This window comes from Falco punctatus (genome assembly GCF_963210335.1).
Source record: "Falco punctatus genome assembly, chromosome: 12".
NCBI classification, from domain to species: Eukaryota; Metazoa; Chordata; class Aves; order Falconiformes; family Falconidae; genus Falco; species Falco punctatus.
The window spans coordinates 318,719-336,303 of record NC_137592.1 but is presented as its reverse complement, the minus strand read 5'-3'; the positions used below and the strand labels follow the sequence as shown (position 1 = coordinate 336,303).

At 37.2% G+C, this 17,585-nt stretch overlaps 2 long non-coding RNA genes across 2 annotated transcripts; both read right to left on the bottom strand.

Annotated features, from left to right (window-relative positions):
* Nucleotides 1-293: 293 nt before the first annotated feature.
* On the bottom strand, nt 294-9,201 carry LOC308072169. Its single transcript, XR_013931560.1, has 3 exons — nt 9,136-9,201; nt 6,080-6,833; nt 294-538 (listed from the first exon to the last, which is right to left on the bottom strand). It is a non-coding gene; the product is annotated as an uncharacterized lncRNA (long non-coding RNA).
* A 4,880-nt stretch (nt 9,202-14,081) lies between these two features.
* On the bottom strand, nt 14,082-17,162 carry LOC308072170. The gene is made up of 3 exons (XR_013931561.1): nt 15,979-17,162; nt 14,770-14,787; nt 14,082-14,238 (listed from the first exon to the last, which is right to left on the bottom strand). It is a non-coding gene; the product is annotated as an uncharacterized lncRNA (long non-coding RNA).
* Between the last annotated feature and the right edge of the window lie 423 nt (nt 17,163-17,585).

Sequence of the window (17,585 nt, the reverse complement as noted above, 5' to 3'; positions counted from 1 at the left end):
TTTACCTCTGAGACTTTTTACCCGTCAGATGTTTTTTTAACCCGTGAGACTTTTTTTACCTGTGAGACTTATTTTACCCCTGAGACTTATTTTACCCCTGAGATTTTTACATGCGGGAATTTTTTCCCATGTGACTTTGTCTACCTGTGAGACTTTTCTACCTGCTAGACTTTTTACCCGAATCTTTTTTTACCTCTGAGACTTTTTTTACCTGTGAGACTTTTTTTACCTGTGACATATTTTTTACCCATGAGACTTATTTTACCCCTGAGACTTATTTTACCCCTGAGACTTTTTACCTGCGGGAATTTTTTACCCATGAGACTTTTTCTACCTGTGCGACTTTTCAACCTGCTAGACTCTTTACCCGAATCTTTTTTTACCCCTGAGACTTATTTTACCCCTGAGACTTTTTTTACCCATGACTTTTTTTACCCGTCAGACTTTTTTCCCGTGAGACATTTTTTACCTATGGGACTTTTTACCTCTGAGACTTTTTACCTGTCAGATGTTTTTTAAGCCGTGAGACTTTTTTTACCTGTGAGACTTATTTTACCCCTGAGACTTTTTACCTGCGCGAATTTTTTACCCATGAGACTTTTTCTACCTGTGCGACTTTTCAACCTGCTAGACTCTTTACCCGAATCTTTTTTTACCTCTGAGGCTTCTTTTACCTGTGAGACTTTTTTTACCCATGACTTTTTTAACCCGTCAGACTTTTTTCACGTGAGACATTTTTTACCTATGGGACTTTTTACCTCTGAGACTTTTTACCCGTCAGATGTTTTTTAACCCGTGAGACTTTTTTTACCTGTGAGACTTATTTTACCCCTGAGACTTATTTTACCCCTGAGACTTTTTACCTGCGGGAATTTTTTACCCATGAGACTTTTTCTACCTGTGAGACTTTTCTACCTGCTAGACTTTTTACCCGAATCTTTTTTTACCTCTGAGACTTTTTTTACCTGTGACACTTTTTTACCCATGACTTTTTTTACCCGTCAGACTTTTTTCCCGTGAGACATTTTTTACCTATGGGACTTTCTACCTCTGAGACTTTTTACCCATCAGATGTTTTTTAACCCTTGAAACTTATTTTACCCCTGAGACTTATTTTACCCCTGAGACTTATTTTACCCCTGAGACTTTTTACCTGTGAGACTTATTTTACCCCTGAGACTTATTTTACCCCTGAGACTTTTTACCTGCGGGAATTTTTTACCCATGAGACTTTTTCTACCTGTGCGACTTTTCTACCTCTGAGACTTTTTACCCGAATCTTTTTTTACCTCTGAGACTTTTTCTACCTGTGACACTTTTCTACCTGCTAGACTTCTTACCCGAATCTTTTTTTACCTCTGAGACTGTTTTTACCTGTGAGACTTTTTTTACCCATGACTTTCTTTACCCGTCAGATGTTTTTTCCCCTGAGACATTTTTTACCTATGGGACTTTTTACCTCTGAGACTTTTTACCCGTCAGATGTTTTTTAACCCGTGAGACTTTTTTTACCTGTGAGACTTTTTTTACCCCTGAGACTTATTTTACCCCTGAGACTTATTTTACCCCTGAGACTTTTTACCTGCGGGAATTTTTTACCCATGAGACTTTTTCTACCTGTGAGACTTTTCTACCTGCTAGACTTTTTACCCGAATCTTTTTTTACCTCTGAGACTTTTTCTACCTGTGACACTTTTCTACCTGCTAGACCTTTTACCCAAATCTTTTTTTACCTCTGAGACATTTTTTACCTGTGAGACTTTTTTTACCTGTGAGACATTTTTTACCCATGAGAGTTATTTTACCCCTGAGACATTTTTAACCCATGAGACTTATTTTACCCGTGAGACTTTTTACCTGCGGGAATTTTTTACCCATGAGACTTTTTCTACCTGTGAGACTTTTCTACCTGCTAGACTTTTTACCCGAATCTTTTTTTACCTCTGAGACTTTTTCTACCTGTGACACTTTTCTACCTGCTAGACCTTTTACCCAAATCTTTTTTTACCTCTGAGACATTTTTTACCTGTGAGACTTTTTTTACCTGTGAGACATTTTTTACCCATGAGAGTTATTTTACCCCTGAGACATTTTTAACCCATGAGACTTATTTTCCCCCTGAGACTTTTTACCTGCGGGAAATTTTTACCCATGAGACTTTTTCTACCTGTGAGACTTTTCTACCTGCTAGACTTTTTACCCGATTCTTTTTTTACCTCTGAGACTTTTTTTACCTGTGACACTTTTTTTACCCATGACTTTTTTTACCCGTCAGACTTTTTTCCCGTGAGACATTTTTTAGCTATGGGACTTTTTACCTCTGAGACTTTTTACCCGTCAGATGTTTTTTAACCCGTGAAACTTATTTTACCCCTGAGACTTATTTTACCCCTGAGACTTATTTTACCCCTGAGACTTTTTACCTGCGGGAATTTTTTACCCATGAGACTTTTTCTACCTGTGAGACTTTTCTACCTGCTAGACTTTTTATCCGAATCTTTTTTTACCTCTGAGACTTTTTCTACCTGTGACACTTTTCTACCTGCTAGACTTTTTACCCGAATCTTTTTTTACCTCTGAGACTTTTTTTACCTGTGAGACTTTTTTTACCCATGAGACTTATTTTACCCATGAGACTTATTTTACACCTGAGACTTATTTTACCCGTGAGACTTTTTACCTGCGGGAATTTTTTACCCATGAGACTTTTTCTACCTGTGAGACTTTTCTACCTGCTAGACTTTTTACCCGAATCTTTTTTTACCTCTGAGACTGTTTTTACCTGTGAGACTTTTTTTACTCATGACTTTTTTTACCCGTCAGACTTTTTTCCCGTGAGACATTTTTTACCTATGGGACTTTTTCTACCTGTGAGACTTTTTACCCGTCAGATGTTTTTTAACCCGTGAGACTTTTTTTACCTGTGAGACTTATTTTACCCCTGAGACTTATTTTCCCCCTGAGACTTTTTACCTGCGGGAATTTTTTACCCATGAGACTTTTTCTACCTGTGAGACTTTTCTACCTGCTAGACTTTTTACCCGAATCTTTTTTTACCTCTGAGAATTTTTCTACCTGTGACACTTTTCTACCTGCTAGACCTTTTACCCAAATCTTTTTTTACCTCTGAGACTTTTTTTACCTGTGAGACTTTTTTTACCTGTGAGACATTTTTTACCCATGAGAGTTATTTTACCCCTGAGACTTTTTTTAACCATGAGACTTATTTTACCCCTGAGACTTTTTACCTGCGGTAATTTTTTACCCATGAGACTTTTTCTACCTGTGAGACTTTTCTACCTGCTAGACTTTTTACCCGAATCTTTTTTTACCTCTGAGACTGTTTTTACCTGTGAGACTTTTTTTACCCATGACTTTTTTTACCCGTCAGACTTTTTTCCCGTGAGACATTTTTTACCTATGGGACTTTTTCTACCTGTGAGACTTTCTACCCGTCAGATGTTTTTTAACCCGTGAGACTTTTTTTACCTGTGAGACTTATTTTACCCCTGAGACTTATTTTACCCCTGAGACTTATTTTACCCCTGAGACTTTTTACCTGCGGGAATTTTTTACCCATGAGACTTTTTCTACCTGTGAGACTTTTCTACCTGCTAGACTTTTTACCCGAATCTTTTTTTACCTCTGAGACTTTTTTTACCTGTGACACTTTTTTTACCGATGACTTTTTTAATCCGTCAGACTTTTTTCCCGTGAGACATTTTTTACCTCTGAGACTTTTTACCACTCAGATGTTTTTTAACCTGTGAGACTTTTTTTAACTGTGAGACTTATTTTCCCCCTGAGACTTTTTACCTGCGGGAAATTTTTACCCATGAGACTTTTTCTACCTGTGAGACTTTTCTACCTGCTAGACTTTTTACCCGATTCTTTTTTTACCTCTGAGACTTTTTTTACCTGTGACACTTTTTTTACCCATGACTTTTTTTACCCGTCAGACTTTTTTCCCGTGAGACATTTTTTAGCTATGGGACTTTTTACCTCTGAGACTTTTTACCCGTCAGATGTTTTTTAACCCGTGAAACTTATTTTACCCCTGAGACTTATTTTACCCCTGAGACTTATTTTACCCCTGAGACTTTTTACCTGCGGGAATTTTTTACCCATGAGACTTTTTCTACCTGTGAGACTTTTCTACCTGCTAGACTTGTTATCCGAATCTTTTTTTACCTCTGAGACTTTTTCTACCTGTGACACTTTTCTACCTGCTAGACTTTTTACCCGAATCTTTTTTTACCTCTGAGACTTTTTTTACCTGTGAGACTTTTTTTACCCATGAGACTTATTTTACCCCTGAGACTTATTTTACACCTGAGACTTATTTTACCCGTGAGACTTTTTACCTGCGGGAATTTTTTACCCATGAGACTTTTTCTACCTGTGAGACTTTTCTACCTGCTAGACTTTTTACCCGAATCTTTTTTTACCTCTGAGACTGTTTTTACCTGTGAGACTTTTTTTACTCATGACTTTTTTTACCCGTCAGACTTTTTTCCCGTGAGACATTTTGTACCTATGGGACTTTTTACCTCTGAGACTTTTTACCCGTCAGATGTTTTTTAACCCGTGAGACTTTTTTTACCTGTGAGACTTATTTTACCCCTGAGACTTATTTTACCCCTGAGACTTATTTCACCCCTGAGACTTTTTACCTGCGGGAATTTTTTACCCATGAGACTTTTTCTACCTGTGAGACTTTTCTACCTGCTAGACTTTTTACCCGAATCTTTTTTTACCTCTGAGACTTTTTCTACCTGTGACACTTTTCTACCTGCTAGACTTTTTACCCGAATCTTTTTTTACCTCTGAGACTTTTTTTACCTGTGAGACTTTTTTTACCCATGACTTTTTTTACCCGTCAGACTTTTTTCCCGTGAGACATTTTTTACCTCTGAGACTTTTTACCCGTCAGATGTTTTTTAACCCGTGAGACTTTTTTTACCTGTGAGACTTTTTTTACCCGTGAGACTTTTTTTACCCCTGAGACTTATTTTACCCCTGAGACTTTTTACCTGCAGGAAATTTTTACCCATGAGACTTTTTCTACCTGTGAGACTTTTCTACCTGCTAGACTTTTTACCCGAATCTTTTTTTACCTCTGAGACTGTTTTTACCTGTGAGACTTTTTTTACTCATGACTTTTTTTACCCGTCAGACTTTTTTCCCGTGAGACATTTTGTACCTATGGGACTTTTTACCTCTGAGACTTTTTACCCGTCAGATGTTTTTTAACCCGTGAGACTTTTTTTACCTGTGAGACTTATTTTACCCCTGAGACTTATTTTCCCCCTGAGACTTTTTACCTGCGGGAATTTTTTACCCATGAGACTTTTTCTAACTGTGAGACTTTTCAACCTGCTAGACTCTTTACCCGAATCTTTTTTTACCTCTGAGAATTTTTCTACCTGTGACACTTTTCTACCTGCTAGACCTTTTACCCAAATCTTTTTTTACCTCTGAGACTTTTTTTACCTGTGAGACATTTTTTACCCATGAGAGTTATTTTACCCCTGAGACTTTTTTTAACCATGAGACTTATTTTACCCCTGAGACTTTTTACCTGCGGTAATTTTTTACCCATGAGACTTTTTCTACCTGTGAGACTTTTCTACCTGCTAGACTTTTTACCCGAATCTTTTTTTACCTCTGAGACTGTTTTTACCTGTGAGACTTTTTTTACCCATGACTTTTTTTACCCGTCAGACTTTTTTCCCGTGAGACATTTTTTACCTATGGGACTTTTTCTACCTGTGAGACTTTCTACCCGTCAGATGTTTTTTAACCCGTGAGACTTTTTTTACCTGTGAGACTTATTTTACCCCTAGAGACTTATTTTACCCCTGAGACTTATTTTACCCCTGAGACTTTTTACCTGCGGGAATTTTTTACCCATGAGACTTTTTCTACCTGTGAGACTTTTCTACCTGCTAGACTTTTTACCCGAATCTTTTTTTACCTCTGAGACTTTTTTTACCTGTGACACTTTTTTTACCGATGACTTTTTTTATCCGTCAGACTTTTTTCCCGTGAGACATTTTTTACCTCTGAGACTTTTTACCACTCAGATGTTTTTTAACCCGTGAGACTTTTTTTAACTGTGAGACTTATTTTACCCCTGAGACTTTTTACCTGCGGGAATTTTTTACCCATGAGACTTTTTCTACGTATGAGACTTTTCTACCTGCTAGACTTTTTACCCGAATCTTTTTTTACCTCTGAGACATTTTCTACCTGTGAGTTTTTTCTATCTGCTAGACTTCTTACCCGAATCTTTTTTTACCTCTGAGACTTTTTACCCGTCAGATGTTTTTTAACCCGTGAGACTTTTTTTACCTGTGAGACTTATTTTACCCCTGAGACTTTTTACCTGCGGGAATTTTTTACCCATGAGACTTTTTCTAACTGTGAGACTTTTCTACCTGCTAGACTTTTTACCCGAATCTTTTTTTACCTCTGAGAATTTTTCTACCTGTGACACTTTTCTACCTGCTAGACCTTTTACCCAAATCTTTTTTTACCTCTGAGACTTTTTTTACCTGTGAGACTTTTTTTACCTGTGAGACATTTTTTACCCATGAGAGTTATTTTACCCCTGAGACTTTTTTTAACCATGAGACTTATTTTACCCCTGAGACTTTTTACCTGCGGTAATTTTTTACCCATGAGACTTTTTCTACCTGTGAGACTTTTCTACCTGCTAGACTTTTTACCCGAATCTTTTTTTACCTCTGAGACTGTTTTTACCTGTGAGACTTTTTTTACCCATGACTTTTTTTACCCGTCAGACTTTTTTCCCGTGAGACATTTTTTACCTATGGGACTTTTTCTACCTGTGAGACTTTCTACCCGTCAGATGTTTTTTAACCCGTGAGACTTTTTTTACCTGTGAGACTTATTTTACCCCTGAGACTTATTTTACCCCTGAGACTTATTTTACCCCTGAGACTTTTTACCTGCGGGAATTTTTTACCCATGAGACTTTTTTTACCTGTGACACTTTTTTTACCGATGACTTTTTTTATCCGTCAGACTTTTTTCCCGTGTGACATTTTTTACCTCTGAGACTTTTTACCACTCAGATGTTTTTTAACCCGTGAGACTTTTTTTACCCATGACTTTTTTTACCCGTCAGACTTTTTTCCCGTGAGACATTTTTTACCTATGGGACTTTCTACCTCTGAGACTTTTTACCCATCAGATGTTTTTTAACCCGTGAAACTTATTTTACCCCTGAGACTTATTTTACCCCTGAGACTTATTTTACCCCTGAGACTTTTTACCTGCGGGAATTTTTTACCCATGAGACTTTTTCTACCTGTGAGACTTTTCTACCTCCTAGACTTTTTACCCGAATCTTTTTTTACCTCTGAGACTTTTTTTACCTGTGAGACTTTTTTTACCTTTGATACATTTTTTACCCATGAGACTTATTTTACCCCTGAGACTTTTTACCTGCGAGAATTTTTTACCCATGAGACTTTTTCTACCTGTGAGACTTTTATACCTGCTAGACTTTTTACCCGAATCTTTTTTTACCTCTGAGACTGTTTTTACCTGTGAGACTTTTTTTACCCATGACTTTCTTTACCCGTCAGATGTTTTTTCCCCTGAGACATTTTTTACCTATGGGACTTTTTACCTCTGAGACTTTTTACCCGTCAGATGTTTTTTAACCCGTGAGACTTTTTTTACCTGTGAGACTTTTTTTACCCCTGAGACTTATTTTACCCCTGAGACTTATTTTACCCCTGAGACTTTTTACCTGCGGGAATTTTTTACCCATGAGACTTTTTCTGCCTGTGAGACTTTTCTACCTGCTAGACGTTTTACCCGAATCTTTTTTTACCTCTGAGACTTTTTTTACCCATGACTTTTTTTTTCGCGTCAGACTTTTTTCCCGTGAGACATTTTTTACATATGGGACTTTTTACCTCTGAGACTTTTTACCCGTCAGATGTTTTTTTAACCCGTGAGACTTTTTTTACCTGTGAGACTTATTTTACCCCTGAGACTTATTTTACCCCTGAGATTTTTACATGCGGGAATTTTTTCCCATGTGACTTTGTCTACCTGTGAGACTTTTCTACCTGCTAGACTTTTTACCCGAATCTTTTTTTACCTCTGAGACTTTTTTTACCTGTGAGACTTTTTTTACCTGTGACATATTTTTTACCCATGAGACTTATTTTACCCCTGAGACTTATTTTACCCCTGAGACTTTTTACCTGCGGGAATTTTTTACCCATGAGACTTTTTCTACCTGTGCGACTTTTCAACCTGCTAGACTCTTTACCCGAATCTTTTTTTACCCCTGAGACTTATTTTACCCCTGAGACTTTTTTTACCCATGACTTTTTTTACCCGTCAGACTTTTTTCACGTGAGACATTTTTTACCTATGGGACTTTTTACCTCTGAGACTTTTTACCTGTCAGATGTTTTTTAAGCCGTGAGACTTTTTTTACCTGTGAGACTTATTTTACCCCTGAGACTTTTTACCTGCGCGAATTTTTTACCCATGAGACTTTTTCTACCTGTGCGACTTTTCAACCTGCTAGACTCTTTACCCGAATCTTTTTTTACCTCTGAGGCTTCTTTTACCTGTGAGACTTTTTTTACCCATGACTTTTTTAACCCGTCAGACTTTTTTCACGTGAGACATTTTTTACCTATGGGACTTTTTACCTCTGAGACTTTTTACCCGTCAGATGTTTTTTAACCCGTGAGACTTTTTTTACCTGTGAGACTTATTTTACCCCTGAGACTTATTTTACCCATGAGACTTTTTACCTGCGGGAATTTTTTACCCATGAGACTTTTTCTACCTGTGAGACTTTTCTACCTGCTAGACTTTTTACCCGAATCTTTTTTTACCTCTGAGACTTTTTTTACCTGTGAGACTTTTTTTACCTGTGACACATTTTTTACCCATGAGACTTATTTTACCCATGAGACTTTTTACCTGCGTGAATTTTTTACCCATGAGACTTTTTCTACCTGTGAGACTTTTCTACCTGCTAGACTTTTTACCCGAATCTTTTTTTACCTCTGAGACTTTTTTTACCCATGACTTTTTTTTTCGCGTCAGACTTTTTTCCCGTGAGACATTTTTTACCTATGGGACTTTTTACCTCTGAGACTTTTTACCCGTCAAATGTTTTTTAACCCGTGAGACTTTTTTTATCTGTGAAACTTATTTTACCCCTGAGACTTATTTTACCCCTGAGATTTTTACATGCGGGAATTTTTTCCCATGAGACTTTTTCTACCTGTGAGACTTTTCTACCTGCTAGACTTTTTACCCGAATCTTTTTTTACCTCTTTGACTTTTTTTACCTGTGAGACTTTTTTTACCTGTGACATATTTTTTACCCATGAGACTTATTTTACCCCTGAGACTTATTTTACCCCTGAGACTTTTTACCTGCGTGAATTTTTTACCCATGAGACTTTTTCTACCTGTGAGACTTTTCTACCTGCTAGACTTTTTACCCGAATCTTTTTTTACCTCTGAGACTTTTTTTACCCATGACTTTCTTGACCCGTCAGACTTTTTTCCCGTGAGACATTTTTTACCTATGGGACTTTTTACCTCTGAGACTTTTTACCCATCAGATGTTTTTTAACCAGTGAAACTTATTTTACCCCTGAGACTTATTTTACCCCTGAGACTTATTTCACCCCTGAGACTTTTTACCTGCGGGAATTTTTTACCCATGAGACTTTTTCTACCTGTGAGACTTTTCTACCTGCTAGACTTTTTACCCGAATCTTTTTTTACCTCTGAGACTTTTTTTACCTGTGACACTTTTTTACCCATGACTTTTTTTATCCGTCAGACTTTTTTCCCGTGAGACATTTTTTACCTATGGGACTTTCTACCTCTGAGACTTTTTACCCATCAGATGTTTTTTAACCCGTGAAACTTATTTTACCCCTGAGACTTATTTTACCCCTGAGATTTATTTTACCCCTGAGACTTTTTACCTGTGAGACTTATTTTACCCCTGAGACCTATTTTCCCCCTGAGACTTTTTACCTGCGGGAATTTTTTACCCATGAGACTTTTTCTACCTGTGCGACTTTTCTACCTCTGAGACTTTTTACCCGAATCTTTTTTTACCTCTGAGACTTTTTCTACCTGTGACACTTTTCTACCTGCTAGACTTCTTACCCGAATCTTTTTTACCTCTGAGACTTTTTTTAGCTGTGAGACTTTTTACCCGTCAGATGTTTTTTAAACCGTGAGACTTTTTTTACCTGTGAGACTTATTTTACCCCTGAGACTTATTTTACCCCTGAGACTTTTTACCTGCGGGAATTTTTTACCCATGAGAATTTTTCTACCTGTGAGACTTTTCTACCTGCTAGACTTTTTACCCGAATCTTTTTTTACCTCTGAGACTTTTTCTACCTGTGACACTTTTCTACCTGCTAGACTTCTTACCCGAATCTTTTTTTACCTCTGAGACTTTTTTTAGCTGTGAGACTTTTTACCCGTCAGATGTTTTTTAAACCGTGAGACTTTTTTTAACTGTGAGACTTATTTTACCCCTGAGACTTATTTTACCCCTGAGACTTTTTACCTGCGGGAATTTTTTACCCATGAGACTTTTTCTACCTGTGAGACTTTTCTACCTGCTAGACTTTTTACCCGAACCTTTTTTTACCTCTGAGACTTTTTTTACCTGTGAGACATTTTTTACCCATGAGACTTATTTTACCCCTGAGACTTTTTACCTGCGGTAATTTTTTACCCATGAGACTTTTTCTACCTGTGAGACTTTTCTACCTGCTAGACTTTTTACCCGAATCTTTTTTTACCTCTGAGACTGTTTTTACCTGTGAGACTTTTTTTACCCATGACTTTCTTTACCCGTCAGATGTTTTTTCCCCTGAGACATTTTTTACCTATGGGACTTTTTACCTCTGAGACTTTTTACCCGTCAGATGTTTTTTAACCCGTGAGACTTTTTTTACCTGTGAGACTTTTTTTACCCCTGAGACTTATTTTACCCCTGAGACTTATTTTACCCCTGAGACTTTTTACCTGCGGGAATTTTTTACCCATGAGACTTTTTCTACCTGTGAGACTTTTCTACCTGCTAGACTTGTTATCCGAATCTTTTTTTACCTCTGAGACTTTTTCTACCTGTGAGACTTTTCTAACTGCTAGACCTTTTACCCAAATCTTTTTTTACCTCTGAGACATTTTTTACCTGTGAGACTTTTTTTACCTGTGAGACATTTTTTACCCATGAGAGTTATTTTACCCCTGAGACTTTTTTGACCCATGAGACTTATTTTACCCCTGAGACTTTTTACCTGCGGGAATTTTTTACCCATGAGACTTTTTCTACCTGTGAGACTTTTCTACCTGCTAGACTTTTTACCCGAATCTTTTTTTACCTCTGAGACTGTTTTTACCTGTGACACTTTTTTACCCATGACTTTTTTTATCCGTCAGACTTTTTTCCCGTGAGACATTTTTTACCTATGGGACTTTCTACCTCTGAGACTTTTTACCCATCAGATGTTTTTTAACCCGTGAGACTTTTTTTATCTGTGAAACTTATTTTACCCCTGAGACTTATTTTACCCCTGAGATTTTTACATGCGGGAATTTTTTCCCATGAGACTTTTTCTACCTGTGAGACTTTTCTACCTCTGAGACTTTTTACCCGAATCTTTTTTTACCTCTGAGACTTTTTCTACCTGTGACACTTTTCTACCTGCTAGACTTCTTACCCGAATCTTTTTTACCTCTGAGACTTTTTTTAGCTGTGAGACTTTTTACCCGTCAGATGTTTTTTAAACCGTGAGACTTTTTTTACCTGTGAGACTTATTTTACCCCTGAGACTTATTTTACCCCTGAGACTTTTTACCTGCGGGAATTTTTTACCCATGAGAATTTTTCTACCTGTGAGACTTTTCTACCTGCTAGACTTTTTACCCGAATCTTTTTTTACCTCTGAGACTTTTTCTACCTGTGACACTTTTCTACCTGCTAGACTTCTTACCCGAATCTTTTTTTACCTCTGAGACTTTTTTTAGCTGTGAGACTTTTTACCCGTCAGATGTTTTTTAAACCGTGAGACTTTTTTTAACTGTGAGACTTATTTTACCCCTGAGACTTATTTTACCCCTGAGACTTTTTACCTGCGGTAATTTTTTACCCATGAGACTTTTTCTACCTGTGAGACTTTTCTACCTGCTAGACTTTTTACCCGAATCTTTTTTTACCTCTGAGACTGTTTTTACCTGTGAGACTTTTTTTACCCATGACTTTCTTTACCCGTCAGATGTTTTTTCCCCTGAGACATTTTTTACCTATGGGACTTTTTACCTCTGAGACTTTTTACCCGTCAGATGTTTTTTAACCCGTGAGACTTTTTTTACCTGTGAGACTTTTTTTACCCCTGAGACTTATTTTACCCCTGAGACTTATTTTACCCCTGAGACTTTTTACCTGCGGGAATTTTTTACCCATGAGACTTTTTCTACCTGTGAGACTTTTCTACCTGCTAGACTTGTTATCCGAATCTTTTTTTACCTCTGAGACTTTTTCTACCTGTGAGACTTTTCTAACTGCTAGACCTTTTACCCAAATCTTTTTTTACCTCTGAGACATTTTTTACCTGTGAGACTTTTTTTACCTGTGAGACATTTTTTACCCATGAGAGTTATTTTACCCCTGAGACTTTTTTGACCCATGAGACTTATTTTACCCCTGAGACTTTTTACCTGCGGTAATTTTTTACCCATGAGACTTTTTCTACCTGTGAGACTTTTCTACCTGCTAGACTTTTTACCCGAATCTTTTTTTACCTCTTTGACTTTTTTTACCTGTGAGACTTTTTTTACCTGTGACATATTTTTTACCCATGAGACTTATTTTACCCCTGAGACTTATTTTACCCCTGAGACTTATTTTACCCCTGAGACTTTTTACCTGCGGGAATTTTTTACCCATGAGACTTTTTCTACCTGTGAGACTTTTCTACCTGCTAGACTTTTTACCCGAATCTTTTTTTACCTCTGAGACTGTTTTTACCTGTGAGACTTTTTTTACCCATGACTTTCTTGACCCGTCAGACTTTTTTCCCGTGAGACATTTTTTACCTATGGGACTTTTTACCTCTGAGACTTTTTACCCATCAGATGTTTTTTAACCAGTGAAACTTATTGTACCCCTGAGACTTATTTTACCCCTGAGACTTATTTCACCCCTGAGACTTTTTACCTGCGGGAATTTTTTACCCATGAGACTTTTTCTACCTGTGAGACTTTTCTACCTGCTAGACTTTTTACCCGAATCTTTTTTTACCTCTGAGACTTTTTTTACCTGTGACACTTTTTTACCCATGACTTTTTTTATCCGTCAGACTTTTTTCCCGTGAGACATTTTTTACCTATGGGACTTTCTACCTCTGAGACTTTTTACCCATCAGATGTTTTTTAACCCGTGAAACTTATTTTACCCCTGAGACTTATTTTACCCCTGAGACTTATTTTACCCCTGAGACTTTTTACCTGTGAGACTTATTTTACCCCTGAGACTTATTTTCCCCCTGAGACTTTTTACCTGCGGGAATTTTTTACCCATGAGACTTTTTCTACCTGTGCGACTTTTCTACCTCTGAGACTTTTTACCCGAATCTTTTTTTACCTCTGAGACTTTTTCTACCTGTGACACTTTTCTACCTGCTAGACTTCTTACCCGAATCTTTTTTTACCTCTGAGACTTTTTTTAGCTGTGAGACTTTTTACCCGTCAGATGTTTTTTAAACCGTGAGACTTTTTTTACCTGTGAGACTTATTTTACCCCTGAGACTTATTTTACCCCTGAGACTTTTTACCTGCGGGAATTTTTTACCCATGAGAATTTTTCTACCTGTGAGACTTTTCTACCTGCTAGACTTTTTACCCGAATCTTTTTTTACCTCTGAGACTTTTTCTACCTGTGACACTTTTCTACCTGCTAGACTTCTTACCCGAATCTTTTTTTACCTCTGAGACTTTTTTTAGCTGTGAGACTTTTTACCCGTCAGATGTTTTTTAAACCGTGAGACTTTTTTTAACTGTGAGACTTATTTTACCCCTGAGACTTATTTTACCCCTAAGACTTTTTACCTGCGGGAATTTTTTACCCATGAGACTTTTTCTACCTGTGAGACTTTTCTACCTGCTAGACTTTTTACCCGAACCTTTTTTTACCTCTGAGACTTTTTTTACCTGTGAGACATTTTTTACCCATGAGACTTATTTTACCCCTGAGACTTTTTACCTGCGGTAATTTTTTACCCATGAGACTTTTTCTACCTGTGAGACTTTTCTACCTGCTAGACTTTTTACCCGAATCTTTTTTTACCTCTGAGACTGTTTTTACCTGTGAGACTTTTTTTACCCATGACTTTCTTTACCCGTCAGATGTTTTTTCCCCTGAGACATTTTTTACCTATGGGACTTTTTACCTCTGAGACTTTTTACCCGTCAGATGTTTTTTAACCCGTGAGACTTTTTTTACCTGTGAGACTTTTTTTACCCCTGAGACTTATTTTACCCCTGAGACTTATTTTACCCCTGAGACTTTTTACCTGCGGGAATTTTTTACCCATGAGACTTTTTCTACCTGTGAGACTTTTCTACCTGCTAGACTTGTTATCCGAATCTTTTTTTACCTCTGAGACTTTTTCTACCTGTGAGACTTTTCTAACTGCTAGACCTTTTACCCAAATCTTTTTTTACCTCTGAGACATTTTTTACCTGTGAGACTTTTTTTACCTGTGAGACATTTTTTACCCATGAGAGTTATTTTACCCCTGAGACTTTTTTGACCCATGAGACTTATTTTACCCCTGAGACTTTTTACCTGCGGTAATTTTTTACCCATGAGACTTTTTCTACCTGTGAGACTTTTCTACCTGCTAGACTTTTTACCCGAATCTTTTTTTACCTCTGAGACTGTTTTTACCTGTGAGACTTTTTTTACCCATGACTTTTTTTACCCGTCAGACTTTTTTCCCGTGAGACATTTTTTACCTATGGGACTTTTTCTACCTGTGAGACTTTCTACCCGTCAGATGTTTTTTAACCCGTGAGACTTTTTTTAACTGTGAGACTTTTTTTACCTGTGAGACTTATTTTACCCCTGAGACTTATTTTACCCCTGAGACTTTTTACCTGCGGGAATTTTTTACCCATGAGACTTTTTCTACCTGTGAGACTTTTCTACCTCCTAGACTTTTTACCCGAATCTTTTTTTACCTCTGAGACTTTTTTTACCTGTGAGACTTTTTTTACCTTTGAGACATTTTTTACCCATGAGACTTATTTTACCCCTGAGACTTATTTTACCCCTGAGACTTTTTACCTGCGAGAATTTTTTACCCATGAGACTTTTTCTACCTGTGAGACTTTTATACCTGCTAGACTTTTTACCCGAATCTTTTTTTACCTCTGAGACTTTTTTTACCTCTGAGACTTTTTTTACCTCTGAGACTTTTTTTACATGTGAGACATTTTTTACCCATGAGACTTATTTTACCCCTGAGACTTTTTACCTGCGGGAATTTTTTACCCATGAGACTTTTTCTACCTGTGAGACTTTTATACCTGCTAGACTTTTTACCCGAATCTTTTTTTACCTCTGAGACTGTTTTTACCTGTGAGACTTTTTTTACCCATGACTTTTTTTTCCCGTCAGATGTTTTTTCCCCTGAGACATTTTTTACCTATGGGACTTTTTACCTCTGAGACTTTTTACCCGTCAGATGTTTTTTAACCCGTGAGACTTTTTTTACCTGTGAGACTTATTTTACCCCTGAGACTTATTTTACCCCTGAGACTTTTTACCTGCGGGAATTTTTTACCCATGAGACTTTTTCTGCCTGTGAGACTTTTCTACCTGCTAGACTTTTTACCCGAATCTTTTTTTACCTCTGAGACATTTTCTACCTGTGAGTTTTTTCTATCTGCTAGACTTCTTACCCGAATCTTTTTTTACGTCTGAGACTTTTCACCCGTCAGATGTTTTTTAACCCGTGAGACTTTTTTTACCTGTGAGACTTTTTTTACCTGTGACACATTTTTTACCCATGAGACTTATTTTACCCCTGAGACTTATTTTACCCCTGAGACTTTTTACCTGCGAGAATTTTTTACCCATGAGACTTTTTCTACCTGTGAGACTTTTATACCTGCTAGACTTTTTACCCGAATCTTTTTTTACCTCTGAGACTTTTTTTACCTCTGAGACTTTTTTTACCTCTGAGACTTTTTTTACATGTGAGACATTTTTTACCCATGAGACTTATTTTACCCCTGAGACTTTTTACCTGCGGGAATTTTTTACCCATGAGACTTTTTCTACCTGTGAGACTTTTCTACCTGCTAGACTTTTTACCCGAATCTTTTTTTACCTCTGAGACTGTTTTTACCTGTGAGACTTTTTTTACCCATGACTTTTTTTTCCCGTCAGATGTTTTTTCCCCTGAGACATTTTTTACCTATGGGACTTTTTACCTCTGAGACTTTTTACCCGTCAGATGTTTTTTAACCCGTGAGACTTTTTTTACCTGTGAGACTTATTTTACCCCTGAGACTTATTTTACCCCTGAGACTTTTTACCTGCGGAAATTTTTTACCCATGAGACTTTTTCTGCCTGTGAGACTTTTCTACCTGCTAGACTTTTTACCCGAATCTTTTTTTACCTCTGAGACATTTTCTACCTGTGAGTTTTTTCTATCTGCTAGACTTCTTACCCGAATCTTTTTTTACGTCTGAGACTTTTCACCCGTCAGATGTTTTTTAACCCGTGAGACTTTTTTTACCTGTGAGACTTTTTTTACCTGTGACACATTTTTTACCCATGAGACTTATTTTACCCCTGAGACTTATTTTACCCCTGAGACTTTTTACCTGCGGGAATTTTTTACCCATGAGACTTTTTCTACCTGTGCGACTTTTCTACCTGCTAGACTTTTTCCCGAATCTTTTTTTACCTGTGAGACTTTTTTTACCCATGACTTTTTTTATCCGTCAGACTTTTTTCCCGTGAGACATTTTTTACCTATGGGACTTTCTACCTCTGAGACTTTTTACCCATCAGATGTTTTTTAACCCGTGAAACTTATTTTACCCCTGAGACTTATTTTACCCCTGAGACTTATTTTACCCCTGAGACTTTTTACCTGTGAGACTTATTTTACCCCTGAGACTTATTTTCCCCCTGAGACTTTTTACCTGCGGGAATTTTTTACCCATGAGACTTTTTCTACCTGTGCGACTTTTCTACCTCTGAGACTTTTTACCCGAATCTTTTTTTACCTCTGAGACTTTTTCTACCTGTGACACTTTTCTACCTGCTAGACTTCTTACCCGAATCTTTTTTTACCTCTGAGACTTTTTTTAGCTGTGAGACTTTTTACCCGTCAGATGTTTTTTAAACCGTGAGACTTTTTTTACCTGTGAGACTTATTTTACCCCTGAGACTTATTTTACCCCTGAGACTTTTTACCTGCGGGAATTTTTTACCCATGAGAATTTTTCTACCTGTGAGACT